The sequence below is a fragment of the Ambystoma mexicanum genome, chromosome 2q (genome assembly GCF_040938575.1).
Source record: "Ambystoma mexicanum isolate Mex_15411 chromosome 2q, UKY_AmexF1_1, whole genome shotgun sequence".
Classification (NCBI taxonomy): domain Eukaryota; kingdom Metazoa; phylum Chordata; class Amphibia; order Caudata; family Ambystomatidae; genus Ambystoma; species Ambystoma mexicanum.
Genome location: NC_090924.1, coordinates 618,180,190 through 618,194,750, shown reverse-complemented (window position 1 = coordinate 618,194,750; position 14,561 = coordinate 618,180,190). Strand labels below are relative to the sequence as shown.

Here is a 14,561-nt window from a genome sequence, read left to right as displayed (position 1 = left end):
CAAACGGACATCTCAACGCTACTAAACATGCCTGCTTGAGGGGGGGAACAAAAAGGGTGAGCGCAATGAAGGTGGGATGGGAGATACCCCCCTCGAGGACCAGGCAGCCAGGGCATCCCAGGGGGTTACAAAAGCTGACTTGCATGACCTCCTATCAGCCCTCACCAGGAAATTCCAGAAGGGCACGGAAGAAGTAAAGAGTCAAATTGCTCGTCTGGACAAGAGAGTGGGGGAGATTGAATCGAGGACCGAGGAAATCGAAACCACACTATGCAAACAGAATTTTGAGATCGGGGAAGGAGCTGACAGAATTAGGGCCTTGGAGTGCAGGTGCGAGGCTCTCGAAGCCAAACAAGAAGATGCTGAAAACCGCTCGAGGCGGAACAATATCAGAATCCAGGTAATGCCGGAGAAAGACCTCCCAGCATACGTATCCGATCTCCTCTGTCATATCATCACCCTTCCAGATGATTCTCCCCTGGAGCTTGATAGAGTGCACAGGGCAAGACCCAGGCAGAGTCCTAATGGGGCAGCTGACGTTCTAGTAAGGGTCCATTTCTACAAGCTCAAGGAGGAGATAATGCAAGAGGCCAGGGCTATGGAACACATCTACTTCTGGGATTCAGAGATAGCCCTCATTCAAGATCTGGCAGCATCAACCCTGGCTAAATGAAGAGCTCTCAAACCCATGGCGGACTGGCTGCGCGATCGCAAGATACCCTACCGCTGGAGCTTTCCCTCAGGCCTCGCCTTCACTTGGGAGGGGAAAACGCAGCAAATCCCTTCCCTGCGAGAAGCGGAACTATTTATGAACCCGGACACGGAGGAAGACATCCAGGGGGGCTTGAACCGCTCCCCCGAGGGGGCCAACAGGGAGTCTCTCCGCTCCTGATCCCAGGTAGCAGGTCGACGTAGGGTGCGCGGCCCGTCTTCCAGGGGGAAGAACACCAACAATCGCTGAGGGCCCCATCTGCCCATACCTTGGTGTCTCCTCCTCGGAGAATTGCTCTCACCGAATTCAGCGGCCTGGGACTTCCTGGGTGACAGCCCCCAGACGGTTGGCCAACCCCCCCCCCCGGGGGCTCTGACTTGGAATACAGAACCACACAAACGATCTGGCCTCCCAGGACCCTGCCGGAAGGAACCCAAATCAGCAATCTCTTTAACCATAGTAATCTGCTGTGCTCTCTCTGGCACCGCATTGTTTTCACCAATACAGCACAAGACCCCTTGGTCTCCCATCCAGCTGGTAGCCACTGCCCAGCCGACTGCCCCATTGGTAGAAGGCTGGTCTGGATAACGATATTTGCTTCCTGTTTCAGGTTTTGTTCTAGTTTCTTTTGTTGGTTCATTTTGGTCAGAGGGAGAGGGGGAGCTGGAGCTGAGGAAAGGGCTGGAAGCAGGGGGGAATCGGGCATCAAGACACAAGATGAAAGGGGCTCATCCCTTTGCATGGAACCACCATAACAACGGCAATTTGTCCCACTGGAGAGGGGGGGTCTCCAGTGCTGCAAACAGTAAAATGCAGGGTAAATCAGCTATCCAACCTAACCACAAATGGCCCGGCCGAATAGGGAGCTTTCGATCTTGACCTGGAATGTCCAGGGTCTGAATGCCCCCGGAAAAGGAAGTCAGTGGAGCACAGGCTCGCCCAACTGGCACCCGACATTGTATGCTTGCAGGAGACACACTTCCTCAGGATGGACGAGCGCTGCATAGCTTTTCAACACTACACAAAATGGTACTTTGCCTCTGCTGGTCTCAAGAAGAGAGGGGTCGCCATCCTGTTAAGCCGAGACTTACCCTTAACAAACATTACCATCAAGAGGGATCCAGAGGGACCGTATCTTCTGCTTAAAGGTCTACTAGTAGAGCTTCCCATCACCATAGCAGCCATATACTGCCCAAACACAGCGCAAAGCCCATTCCTTCGCAACCTCCTCCCCATACTCCTCTCCTTCACTGAAGGTCAGCTGCTCATAGGGGGTGATTTCAACTTGACTCCAATCCCAAACCTGGACAAAACGCTCCCTCCATCCAAGGAGGACTTTGGCAAGGCTCTCGCCATGGCCGAATTCCTGAGGGAAACCGACACTATAGATGCATGTAGATGGGCCAACATGGGGGCAAGGGATTACACTTTCTTCTCCCACGCCCACCTGGGGCATTCAAGAATCGACCTACTGCTACTCTCCAGCGCTCTCATCCCCTGCGTCGAATCCATCCAAATTGGACACAGAGCCCTTTCGGACCACACACCAGTCACAATGAATCTGAGGGTAGAGAGCCTCCCCGAGCCGCCTCAGCGGCAATGGAAACTACAAGACCAGATCTTGACAGACATTGCGATCAGAACGGAAATGGAAGAAGCCCTCAAGAACTACTTTAGGGAGAACACCACCGAAGACACATCAATTGCCATGACCTGGGATGCCATGAAGCCCGTCATTAGGGGCACGGCAAACAACTGTACCGCCCGGCTCAGACGGCTGCGCAAGCTGCAACAAGACGCACTTGAGGCGGAAGTGACAGAAGCGGAACGCATCCTCAAACAAGGCCAGAATAGGAAAGCGAGCCGCGTGCTCCAATCCCTAGAAATGCACTTAGCAGACAAGGCGGCCAGAGCACTAACATATACCAAACAGTTCTACTATGTGCACAGCAACAAAGCAAATCGGCTCCTGGTCCACAAATTGAAAAATCTGCAATCGAGAAACACTATCCAATGTCTCCAGGATGCACAAGGGACTCCTCGCTACTCCAACACGGAGAAAATAGAAATCATGACGGCATATCACAAGGGTATCATGTCGGGTTACCCCACGGCCGCACCTGCACAAGACAAATATCTAGCAGGAGCACACCCGGACGGCCCACACCCGCAACTCAAGGCTCTAGAAGCCCCTATCTCGGCAGAAGAAGTGAGCGAGGTCATAGCAGGACTGAAGAACTCAACCCCAGGTCCGGATGGGCTTACGGTGCAATTTTACAAGAAATGTTCATACATACTCGCACCCCAAGTGGCGACCCTCTTCAATTTGTTCCTATTATCGGGAACGACCACCCCCTCAATGGAAGAGTCATTAACCGTGTTGCTACTGAAACCTGGAAGGGACCGGAGTCACTGTGCCTCCTACAGACCCATCACCCTCCTGAACTATGATGTAAAAATGTTCACCAAAACCCTTGCGACCAGGCTGGCTCCCTTGCTTCCAGCCATTATCCACCCGGACCAGAACGGATTCATTCCCGGCCGTAGCACCCATGATAATATAAGGAGAACCATAAACATCATCGAATCAGCCAGCAGGAAGGGGCTGGAACTGATGGTACTATCCCTCGACGCTCATAAAGCGTTTGACGTGCTCGATTGGGGTTACATCTAAAATACATTACGAAATTTCGGCTTTGGTCCGAATTTCATAAAATGGACACTAGCGAACTATCAGCATCCCTTCACCAGACTAAGAATCAATGGGACCAGGTCCGACATAATCAACATCTCAAGAGGCACAACGCAAGGATGTCCCCTGTCCCCCCTAGTCTTCGCCCTCTCCAAGGAGCCATTCGTGAACAGGGTACGACAAAATGCAGAAGTCCAAGGCCTGACAATCAAGGCCCAAATATATAAAGCCGCCCTGTACGCCGATGACGTCCTCCTCACGCTGACAAAGCCAAGGGAATCCATGAAGGCCCTATGGAGGGAATTGATGGAATTTGGGGAAGCATCGGGATTCAAGGTCAACCTATCCAAGTCGACAGCACTGAGCATTAACCTGCCTCGATCTCTAACTACAGACTTGGAAAAAGAATATCTTATACCCTGGGCGAAAAAGCAACTACCATATCTAGGGGTCCAGCTGCCATGCACACCCAGCAGACTATACAAAGCCAACTTCTCGGTGCTTCAAGAGCGACCTGATATGATGGCAGAAACAAGAGATCTCCTGGTTCGGGAGAATCACAGCCCTGAAAATGAACCTTATTCCTAGACTACTTTACCAGTGCTCAGCCTTACCCACCACCATCCCGAAGCAAGCTGTCCAGAATTTTCAAAAAAACATTATGCGGTATATTTGGGAAGGAAAACAGCCACGAATCCCAAAGAAACTCATGCTCCGAGGACGGGCAATGGGAGGATTGGGAGCGCCCGATGTTGCCAGATATATCCTGGCTGCACAGCTCTCGTATGCCTTCGCCTGGCTACCCTCCACCCCAAAACCCTGCTGGCTGGAGCTGGAAGAGGCCTGGAGCCCAGCCCCGATAAACTCTACCACACATGAAACGCCCCAGCGAATGCGAGGGCAGGGGGCCTCTGTCGGCAACCGAAAACACGGTGGCGAGCTGGGGGAAGGCAGCGCGGCTGTGGAAAGAAATGTTCATACATACTCGCACCCCAAGTGGCGACCCTCTTCAATTTGTTCCTATTATCGGGAACGACCACCCCCTCAATGGAAGAGTCATTAACAGTGTTGCTACTGAAACCTGGAAGGGACCGGAGTCACTGTGCCTCCTACAGACCCATCACCCTCCTGAACTATGATGCAAAAATGTTCACCAAAACCCTTGCGACCAGGCTGGCTCCCTTGCTTCCAGCCATTATCCACCCGGACCAGAACGGATTCATTCCCGGCCGTAGCACCCATGATAATATAAGGAGAACCATAAACATCATCGAATCAGCCAGCGGGAAGGGGCTGGAACTGATGGTACTATCCCTCGACGCTCATAAAGCGTTTGACGTGCTCGATTGGGGTTACATCTAAAATACATTACGAAATTTCGGCTTTGGTCCGAATTTCATAAAATGGACACTAGCGAACTATCAGCATCCCTTCACCAGACTAAGAATCAATGGGACCAGGTCCGACATAATCAACATCTCAAGAGGCACAACGCAAGGATGTCGCCTGTCCCCCCTAGTCTTCGCCCTCTCCAAGGAGCCATTCGTGAACAGGGTACGACAAAATGCAGAAGTCCAAGGCCTGACAATCAAGGCCCAAATATATAAAGCCGCCCTGTACGCCGATGACGTCCTCCTCACGCTGACAAAGCCAAGGGAATCCATGAAGGCCCTATGGAGGGAATTGATGGAATTTGGGGAAGCATCGGGATTCAAGGTCAACCTATCCAAGTCGACAGCACTGAGCATTAACCTGCCTCGATCTCTAACTACAGACTTGGAAAAAGAATATCTTATACCCTGGGCGAAAAAGCAACTACCATATCTAGGGGTCCAGCTGCCATGCACACCCAGCAGACTATACAAAGCCAACTTCTCGGTGCTTCAAGAGCGACCTGATATGATGGCAGAAACAAGAGATCTCCTGGTTCGGGAGAATCACAGCCCTGAAAATGAACCTTATTCCTAGACTACTTTACCAGTGCTCAGCCTTACCCACCACCATCCCGAAGCAAGCTGTCCAGAATTTGCAAAAAAACATTATGCGGTATATTTGGGAAGGAAAACAGCCACGAATCCCAAAGAAACTCATGCTCCGAGGACGGGCAATGGGAGGATTGGGAGCGCCCGATGTTGCCAGATATATCCTGGCTGCACAGCTCTCGTATGCCTTCGCCTGGCTACCCTCCACCCCAAAACCCTGCTGGCTGGAGCTGGAAGAGGCCTGGAGCCCAGCCCCGATAAACTCTCTACCACACATGAAACGCCCCAGCGAATGCGAGGGCAGGGGGCCTCTGTCGGCAACCGAAAACACGGTGGCGAGCTGGGGGAAGGCAGCGCGGCTGTGGAAAGTCCGCAGCACAACAGGCACACTCACCCCGGTCTGGAGGAACCCGGAATTCACACCGGGCTACAAGCCCAAGAACTTCATGAGGTGGAAAAAAGGAGGACTGGAGAGGGTGCAAGACTTTTGCAAGATGAAATCTAACGTTACGGAAAACGAGAGATTTAGATACACCCAGCTTCGTCGCTGGCTCTCGAACAGGGGCATGAAGCACCTCGGAAGCAGAGACCTCACAGCCCTGGAACACACCCTCACAGCATCCCCCCCAAAGGGCAGAATATCAACCCTCTACAAGATCCTCGACAGAACGGACCCGACCCAGAAGGAGCCGTACATGCTCAAATGGGAGAAAGACATTGGGAGGCCCATTGAACTGGAGGAGTGGGACCACATCTGGACAAGAGCACATAGAAGCTCGAAATGTGTATCCAACAAGGAGGGGGCATTCAAGGTATGTTACAGGTGGTACCGAACCCCAGAAATGCTCAATAAATGCAATCCGTCAATCCCATCGACGTGCTGGAGAGGATGCCCAGACAAAGGCACACTATACCATCTGTTCTGGACATGCCCCAAGGCCATCCAATTTTGGAAATCCATGTTAGATCAAATCAACAAGATCACAGGCCTGACAATCCCATGGGACCCGGGTATTGTCCTACTAGGATGAAGCGGCGAGGGCCAATTCCCTCTATCAGGGCACAGAGCTGAACTATGCGTCCACCTGCTGACGGCTGCAAAGATTTCTGTGGCCAGGCTTTGGAAAAATCCAGAGGGCCCGGCAGTACAAATATGGTGGACGAAATGTTGGGACATAATTGCTGCGGAAAAAATAACTGCCCTCTGGTTTGGGAATAGAGACAAATTCTTCCAGACGTGGGCCCCTTTCCTGGACTATACTCAGAAATACCCAGGCCTGGCCCGACAACCACCCTCTCTATGATGGATGGATAAAGCTGACTGAAAAATAAGGGTGGAAGGGCACAACAGAGGTATTGACCGGAGGAGTTCCTCCCCCGCTCGTAAGTCCAGAAAGCCCAGGCCTCTGTGGAACCCTTCTTCCGCCCCCTACATGAGCCTGAAGCATGACCAATCCCCCTGATCACCTTCACCCAACTGAGAGCTACTATCTTCGCACCTCCCCCCTCCTGGCCTTCCCCACGAACATTTCTCTGACCTGTTGTTGTTTATGTTCTTTCTGTTTATTAAACGTACTTATAAGAACTGTAACGCTGCTCGCAGCGCTCTCAACTCATATGCCACAAGTTATATGATGCGTGTATAAAATCAATAAAAATATATTTTAAAAATAAAATGTGCAGTGACTTTTTGTGATTAGTGCGTAATGTGAAAGCAACATCCCTTTCTTGTCAATAGAACTCCTAATGAGGTCCATAGTCTTAGTTCCATCCCCAAAATACTCCCTTTTCTCGCTGTTATGCAATAGGCATTATGACCATCAGTGTGTTTATTTATCGCACTGGTTATATCGGATCTTTGAGTTATTCTCTGTGAATATTTACTTTGTTCATTATGTAATGTTTCTTTAATGTCTAATGTTCAAGCGCCGTCAAGCAGCCAAAAGGTGGCATGTAGCACTCCTTTAAACATGCAAATAAATAACAAAGGCAGGGAAGTGGCCTACAAATGTAATACTACCCCCATGTTTTGACCCAGAATTTGCATGCTGCCCTCTATTAGCAGTACAAGGTAAATCACAGCAACAGCTGACTGGGAAGGCTAATCAAAGGCTGGATTATGCAGATTAACTCCCATAAGCACCCAGCCTCAGCCTACCTCACACTCAACTATAACCATCCCCATAAATCTCCTAACAGGATTTAGGAACCTCCAGGGAGGAGCCATTCCTTGAAGAGGAGGGTCTTGAGCTCCGTCCTTAGCTATAAAAGTGAGGGGGCAAGTCTGATGTTGACAGGGAGGAGGTTCCACAGTCTTGGGAAGTAGACGTAGAAGGCCTGCACATGTCCTTACTTCGGTGGATTTTAGACCTCCAGGGCTGCTTAGTGACGTAGCTTGGGGACTTCAGGTTGATAGCCTTGAAGATGATGCAGCATGATTTGAAGATGATATGGGCTTGCAGCGAGAGCCAGTACAGTTCGATAAGGTCGAAGTGATGTGGTCGAATTTGCAGAATCCTTTGAGTCGTGCTGCAGCATGCAGGGCACATCTCAGGGGTGCTAGGGTAGTTGCCAGAAGGCTTTCCAAAAGGGCTTTGCCACCATTCAGGTGGAAGAGGACCAGACTTGGATAGCAGATCTGAAGTTGTTTTCTGGGATGAAAGGCTTGATATTCCGCAGGAGAGAAAGTTGGTGCCAAGCCATTTGCGTCTTCCTTTCTATGTTCTGTTTGAAGGAGAGGTGTCTGTCGATGTCGAATGCAAGGGATCTGGCGCAGGTGGCCGGGCAGCTGGGTGATGAACCCCTCAAGGCACATAGCAGAGAGCCCGGTCTGGATGTCAGGGTTTTTTGTGTTGTTGTCAAAAGTAGGAATTCAGTCTTGGAGGATTTGAGCTGCAGGTAGGTACTAGACATCCATGACAGGAACAAACAGACGCAGGCCCGGTGCCCATGGATGGCTTTGATGCAGGATATCTTGAGATAGAGCTTTGTGTCATCTGCATATTAGTGGATGTGGAAGTTGTATGGAGCAAGGAGAGCTCTAAGCGGTTCTGTGTAAAGATTGAAGATCACTGGGGAGAGGATGGATCCTTGCTGGAATCAACAGGTGATGGATAGAGTTGGTGATCTGTAGGAATCAATTTGTACAAACTGGTGGCGATAGCAGGGTAGGACTTGAACTAGCTGAGGACGTTCTTGCTGATCCCCTTGCAGCAATATAGATTGTGATTGAGTGTTTGGTGGTCTGTAGTGTTGAATGCTGCTGAGAGGTCAAGGAGAACCAGGGGGCAATGATGGCCATGGATGGCTTTGATGCAGGATATCTTGAGATAGAGCTTTGTGTCATCTGCATGTTAGTGGATGTGGACGTTGTATGGAGCAAGGAGAGCTCCAAGCGGTTCTGTGTAAAGATTGAAGATCACTGGGGAGAGGATGGATCCTGGCTGGACTCAACAGGTGATGGATAGAGTTGGTGATCTGTAGGAATCCATTTGTACAAACTGGCGGCGATAGCAGGGTAGGACTTGAACTAGCTGAGGACATTCCTGCTGATCCCCATGCAGCAATATAGATTGTGATTGAGTGTCTGTGGTCTGTAGTGTTGGATGCTGCTGAGAGGTCAAGGAGAACCAGGAGGCAATGATGGCCGTTATAGAGGATTTTAGGGACAGTGTTGATCACCTTGATGGTAGCCGTTTCTGGACTACATCTGGGTCTGAAACCAAATTGGTAGGACTGAAAGAGGATTTTGGCCTCTATGTGTTGGAGGAGTTGTGTGACTACTGCTTTTTCAAGGTTTTTACCTAGAAACGGAAGATGGGTGATGGGGCGGTACTAGTTGCTGAGGTTCCGTGTTAGTTCCTAGAGAAGCAGGAGGATTTGTACAGTCTTGAGGGTCATGGGAATGTGCCTTGAGTTAGAGAGCTGTTGATGATTGGTAGGTAAGGGAGGAGTGCTTTAGTCAGAAGGGTCTTGAGTATGCAGGCGGGGGGGCGTCGCTTGTGTACGATGTGGCCTTGCGGGATGCTAAGATGGCAGTAAGGTATTTCATACTGAATGTCTTGAAAGTTGTCCATGTAGTTGCGGTTTTGCGAGGTGGGATGTGTAGTGTCCTATCAGTTGTAGTGTTGTTGCCTATCACAGGGGTGTCTTGTTTTGAAGCACAACTTGCCAAACTGGGTCCAGGTGTTATGAGTATCTGACATTCTCAGAATTCCCTTTGTATACCTTGGGCGTTTGAAGTGTTTTAAAGACTGTACCAAGAGTTTAAGGATTTCCTCCCCTGTACTTGCTGTATCTTGTGGAAACCCTTCCATCCAGTCTCCTGCCCATCATAGCTCATTTGGGATAGGTTGTTTATGCCCCAGGCAGGGATGGACAGGGCCCTCTTTGGAGACCATTCAGCCAAAGGAGCGATGGCAGCAAAAGCATTGTATTCTGGTGATCTCTTGTAGAACAACTTAGATCAGCAAACTAAGGATATTTCAAAATGTTTACTGTAAACATATTGTGCTGGCAAGATTTCTGTGCTGTTGATGTTGCTTTGGACTTGCACAAAAGGAGTCTTGATGACATAAAATATTGCTTGCCCCTAGTTACGATGACAGGGAGTCACAATTGTATTGTAGCAAGTAGTGCAAATCTTTTTAAACCCGCCCTTTTGTCTTTCTCTCATTTCAGGTGAAAAAGGCTACAACAAACCAATATTGTTCTGGAGCGCATGCTCTTATGGATTCCAGACCTCTAGGATTCAGATGAGGAACTATGCTGGCCGAAGGAGCAGATGAGGATTCACACACAAGTGGAAAAATGACATTTTTCGGGTGGGGATTCGACTTGCACTGTTAGGTGCACTCTGATTGGGGAAGAGGGTTAGATGCATTATTGTCTTTGTAGTTTTTTGCTTTAGAACATATTAAACAAGGAAAGATATTGCATAATATTTCACACAATGCCTTCTAATAAAATCATGACTCTATCATAACTAGGAGTAATCGGTATCATCATTTGTATAGCACACACATACCACTGATGCGACCTCTTAGCACTGGGAGCATATCAAGAACCATAATAGGCCACAGCTTAGGTGTGTGGGAGTGTGGCCTACGTGTTTTATATCCGATGTTGCGTTTCAAGGCCAGATCTTTGCTCTGATGATGTTGCTGCAGCGTGCCAGCATCGTTGTGAAACGTTTTAGATGCTTGATAAAGTGTTCTTCCATTTTATTCTGAAGTTCCCTGGCATCTCAGTGTGAAAGTCATTACTGGTAGTCACTGGTTGGGTTGGATTAGCCAATGATCGCTGTAAGAGGCAGGGACCAGTGTGTGTTAGATGATATCTTTAAGTGCCTGCAATGGATCATTTATCCCACTGCATGAATCTGATCACTCTGTTTGTAGTTATAAGCAAACATTTGTCTTGATTGTCAACAAATTTTGGTGGAAGTGATGGAATGGTTTGCACTTGTTTCGCACTAGTCTTAAATTTACAAAGGGGTTTGGAATGTGCACATCTTGCATTCGCCCATTTTGATGCTCTTTTACCTCCCATTCATCCGTTCGTTCGTTCGTTCGTTCGTTCGTTCGTTCGTTCGTTCGTTCGTTCGTTGGTTGGTTCGTTGGTTCGTTCGTTCGTTCGTTCGTTCGTTTGTTCGTTCGTTCGTTCATTCATTTATTTTGACATTTGTATAGCGCCTCTCACCATAATTATGGTCCCAATGCATTGTTGGTGGAATGCCCTCGGAGGGACCGGAGTCCAAAAATGTGGGAAAATTGGCAGGTGCTATTATGCGTCTGTGCATGCGTTTCAGCCATTAAAGTTATTTGAGGGTGGCCAAGACCCTGCTAGTCACCCATGTCTGAATGCAGTGTGTATGGACACAGCAGAGGTATACTATGAACTAAAGGGGGTGGATTATGTTTAACGTGATAGAGAGTTATGTGGGAAGTGACAGTTCCAGTTTTTGTCATTAAAAATAGCTTCATTCTTATGGCAGAGGTGTTCTGCAATAGTGTTTATGCTATATGTGAGTGCAGGGTTGTGTGGAGTGAGCCTGTGCCTTCCGCTAAGTTGCGAAAGTGCAGTTTGCAAGAGGAGGAATGGGTTAGCTGTACAAACAACGTCCACATCCTGTGCTCCATCTATGTACATGGAGCAGTGCTACGTTTCACAGGCAATCTAAGTGCTGGATGCATGCATAATACTCACCCCCTCTAGGATTTAGGAGTGACAAATAATCATTGTTAGTTCCTTCTAGTGCGAAACAAGGTCCCCATTGCATGATAACGTTTGGCCGCATGGCCCACCCTCCTGCACTTTAGAGTTGCATGCAGTGCCAACCACGAGTGAGGGGTCCAACTGCCTGATTGTCCTCCTATGGGATGATCAGAGTGGTGTTCCCAAGATGCATTTTAAGGGTGCTGCACTGCCCACACTCCAAGACCAAGTGCAATTTACTGGAATGCCTTCATGAGTGCTCCGTGTGTTGTTGGCCGCCCTCAAGGAGGGGTTGGAGGTGGCAGAGCAAAGCGGATGAAAAGGAGAAAAGATGCTTGTAGATGACAGGAACAGAAGGAAGGAGTGTGCAAGAGGGCTCTGTAGGGGCCGGACTGCTAGATGAAGCTAGTGTGCGAGTGGTGGGGAGTTGGCAGGGGATTCAGAATATCAGTGGTGAACAGACAGATTTTGAGGGCTTTCCTGAAGGCAAGGTGATCCTCTATGAGGGGGAGGGAGTTCCAGAAATTGTTTGTGGGGGACGGAGAAACAGGCACCTCTTAATCTGGAGAACTTGCAGGGGGGGAAAACAAGGAGGTGTGCAGAGCCGCATGTGAGGATTCTGGTGGGGTGGTAGCATGTGAGCTTGTTTTGGAGGATTTCCAGGCTTTTATTGTGACTAGCACAGTGGTAATGCACAAGGCTTTGAAGGAGGCCTGTCGGCTTATGTGCAGCCAGTGAAGTGTCCTGAGTGCTGGGGAGATGTGTTCTCTGGGAGTGTGTGTGAGGATGAGCTGTGAGCGGTCAGAAATGAGAGGTGGACATAAAGTTGTAATATTTTCAACATCAGACATCTTTAGTAAAACAAAAGGGTTGGATGAAGGCCTTTCTGTTCCTATCCTAAAGAGAGTTTCCATACCTAGGAAACGAAAACTAGAGATCAGTCTGCGTCACATCAATTTTATAAAATGTCCTTGTGTCCAAAACATACTAATCTGACCCTCACACTAGAAATTATCAACTAAGGGTGTAAGGAAATGTCTCTAAATTATGCTTAGCAAGAAGTGTTCATAAAATAGATAAATCCTACAGAAGCAGTTTTCTCCAAGGAGAAATCCTTGGATCCTGAGGGTGGCTCCCTACCCTTGGATATTTAGGCAGGATGGTGAAAGTGTCTATTTCAAGCAACAATTTTTTGAGGACGACAAAAGTGACTCTTTCAAACAACAGTTCCTTGAAGATGGCAAAAGAGTCTCTTTCAAATTCTTGAGGATGGCCGAAAAGTGTCTCTTTCAAACAACTTTAATGGACCTCCTGGCATACTCCCCTGCCAGGAATCCTCTAGTAGATTATTCAGATACCCTGGTATACTTCTCTGCCCGGTATTCCCCCCTTCCCTCAAAATGTTAACTGCCTGGTGTATTCCGTTCTCCAGGACTTCTTACAATGTCTCATAATGTCATATACTTTGTGTGGATTACCCGGTATACTCTCCTGCCAAGAATCCCTTTCTGGGTCATGCAGATTCCCTAGTACACTTTTCTGCCAGTTATCTTCCCCCCAAATGTTCACTGCCTGGTGTGTTCATTTCACCAGTGCATCATCTCACTTTCAATGTCCTTTAATATAACACAGTTGTATTATTTCACTGTGTTTCTATTTGCTTGAGGTATTACTTGTTCCAACTTTACCCACGTTGACATACATCTCATACATGGAGACTTGTTCAAGTTCTGCTTTTGTGCTTTATTTGGTTTTCAAATATTCTTATTTGTTTTGTTGGCTTACATACCTGTCGGTACACCCTGGGGTCCCCTATGCCTTTGGGTGGACTTGCCTATGTTTCGTAGCTTTCCCGACCCGTGGCCCCTCATTGCGATGAAGCTTCCTCTCTGGTACGGCCTTCTTCATTCTGCAAACCTTCTTCCAGCTCTCGCTGCAGCTTCACACTCACCGGCCGGCTTCTCTTCACGACCGGAACCAAAGACTGCTGCTTCTCAGCACAACCATTTCTCCAGTAGCTCTGCTGCTGCTGGTGTTCAGCATCCTTTATGGTCTCGCGCCACACAGGTATGCAGCTCTTGCAATTGCGAGCTGCTGTCTGGAATTGCCTGCCTTCTTGATCTCTTCCAGCAGGGTCCTCTCCCGTACCACTGCTTTCTCAGGCTCTCTCTGCAGTTCGAGTGTGTATACTGTTTTGAATTGTCCCGAGTACTTGTGATCCTTCAAAACAACCAGTCTGCACATTCAGATTTAAGTTGTCTTCAATATGCATCAACTCCTTACTCCTCTTCCTCATAATTGAGGCTTTATGGGGTTTGGAGTTCACAGAATTTCTTAGATTTCTACAGGGATATTGTTTAGAACATTTACTTAGAAAAATATTAGAAACAGGAGATGTTAGGTTTGTGTTATATGTGTGTGAGGTATGAATATTATCTTGATTAGAGTGATTTGCAGGACGGGGTTTCTGGGTTTTACAATTAGAGGGATTTATACAGTGACAACAAGCTATCAAGAATTTAGGAATTATGAGGTCTTCTTCTCTAGAAAGTTAAGAATACCGCGTCCCTCCTGACAGGGTCACCGATTTCCCCCAACAGCCATCTCCTCCCATGTGATCCTCTCTCTTAATACCATCCTCAGGGTCAGGATCAGGTAGTGGCTGCTGGGACCTGGCCACATGGGAGGAGATTCTTGTCAGGGAATCAGTGATAACTTCAAGGGATTCATCGCAAAGCCTTGCTGCCGAGTTTTGAACCCGTTGGAACTTTCAGAGTTGGTATGTGGGCGTGCCTAGGTGAAGGGAGTTAAAGTAGTCTAGGCATGAGAGGATGATGGCCATGATTATGGAAACTCTATGGGGGTAGGAGAGATGAGGAAAGATCCGCTTGAGGATGCAGAGGTGGAAGCAGGATGATCTGGAGACTGCATTGATATGACAGGAGAGGTCAGGTCCGAG

At 48.6% G+C, this 14,561-nt stretch overlaps 1 long non-coding RNA gene across 1 annotated transcript in view; it reads left to right on the top strand.

Annotated features, from left to right (window-relative positions):
* Positions 1-10,370, top strand: part of LOC138569635 (uncharacterized) — a 74,247-nt gene extending 63,877 nt beyond the window's left edge. The window contains exon 4 of the long non-coding RNA XR_011303283.1: positions 10,067-10,370. This is a non-coding gene — a long non-coding RNA (uncharacterized lncRNA). The remainder of the gene's footprint in view (positions 1-10,066) is intronic.
* The last annotated feature ends 4,191 nt before the right edge of the window (positions 10,371-14,561 follow it).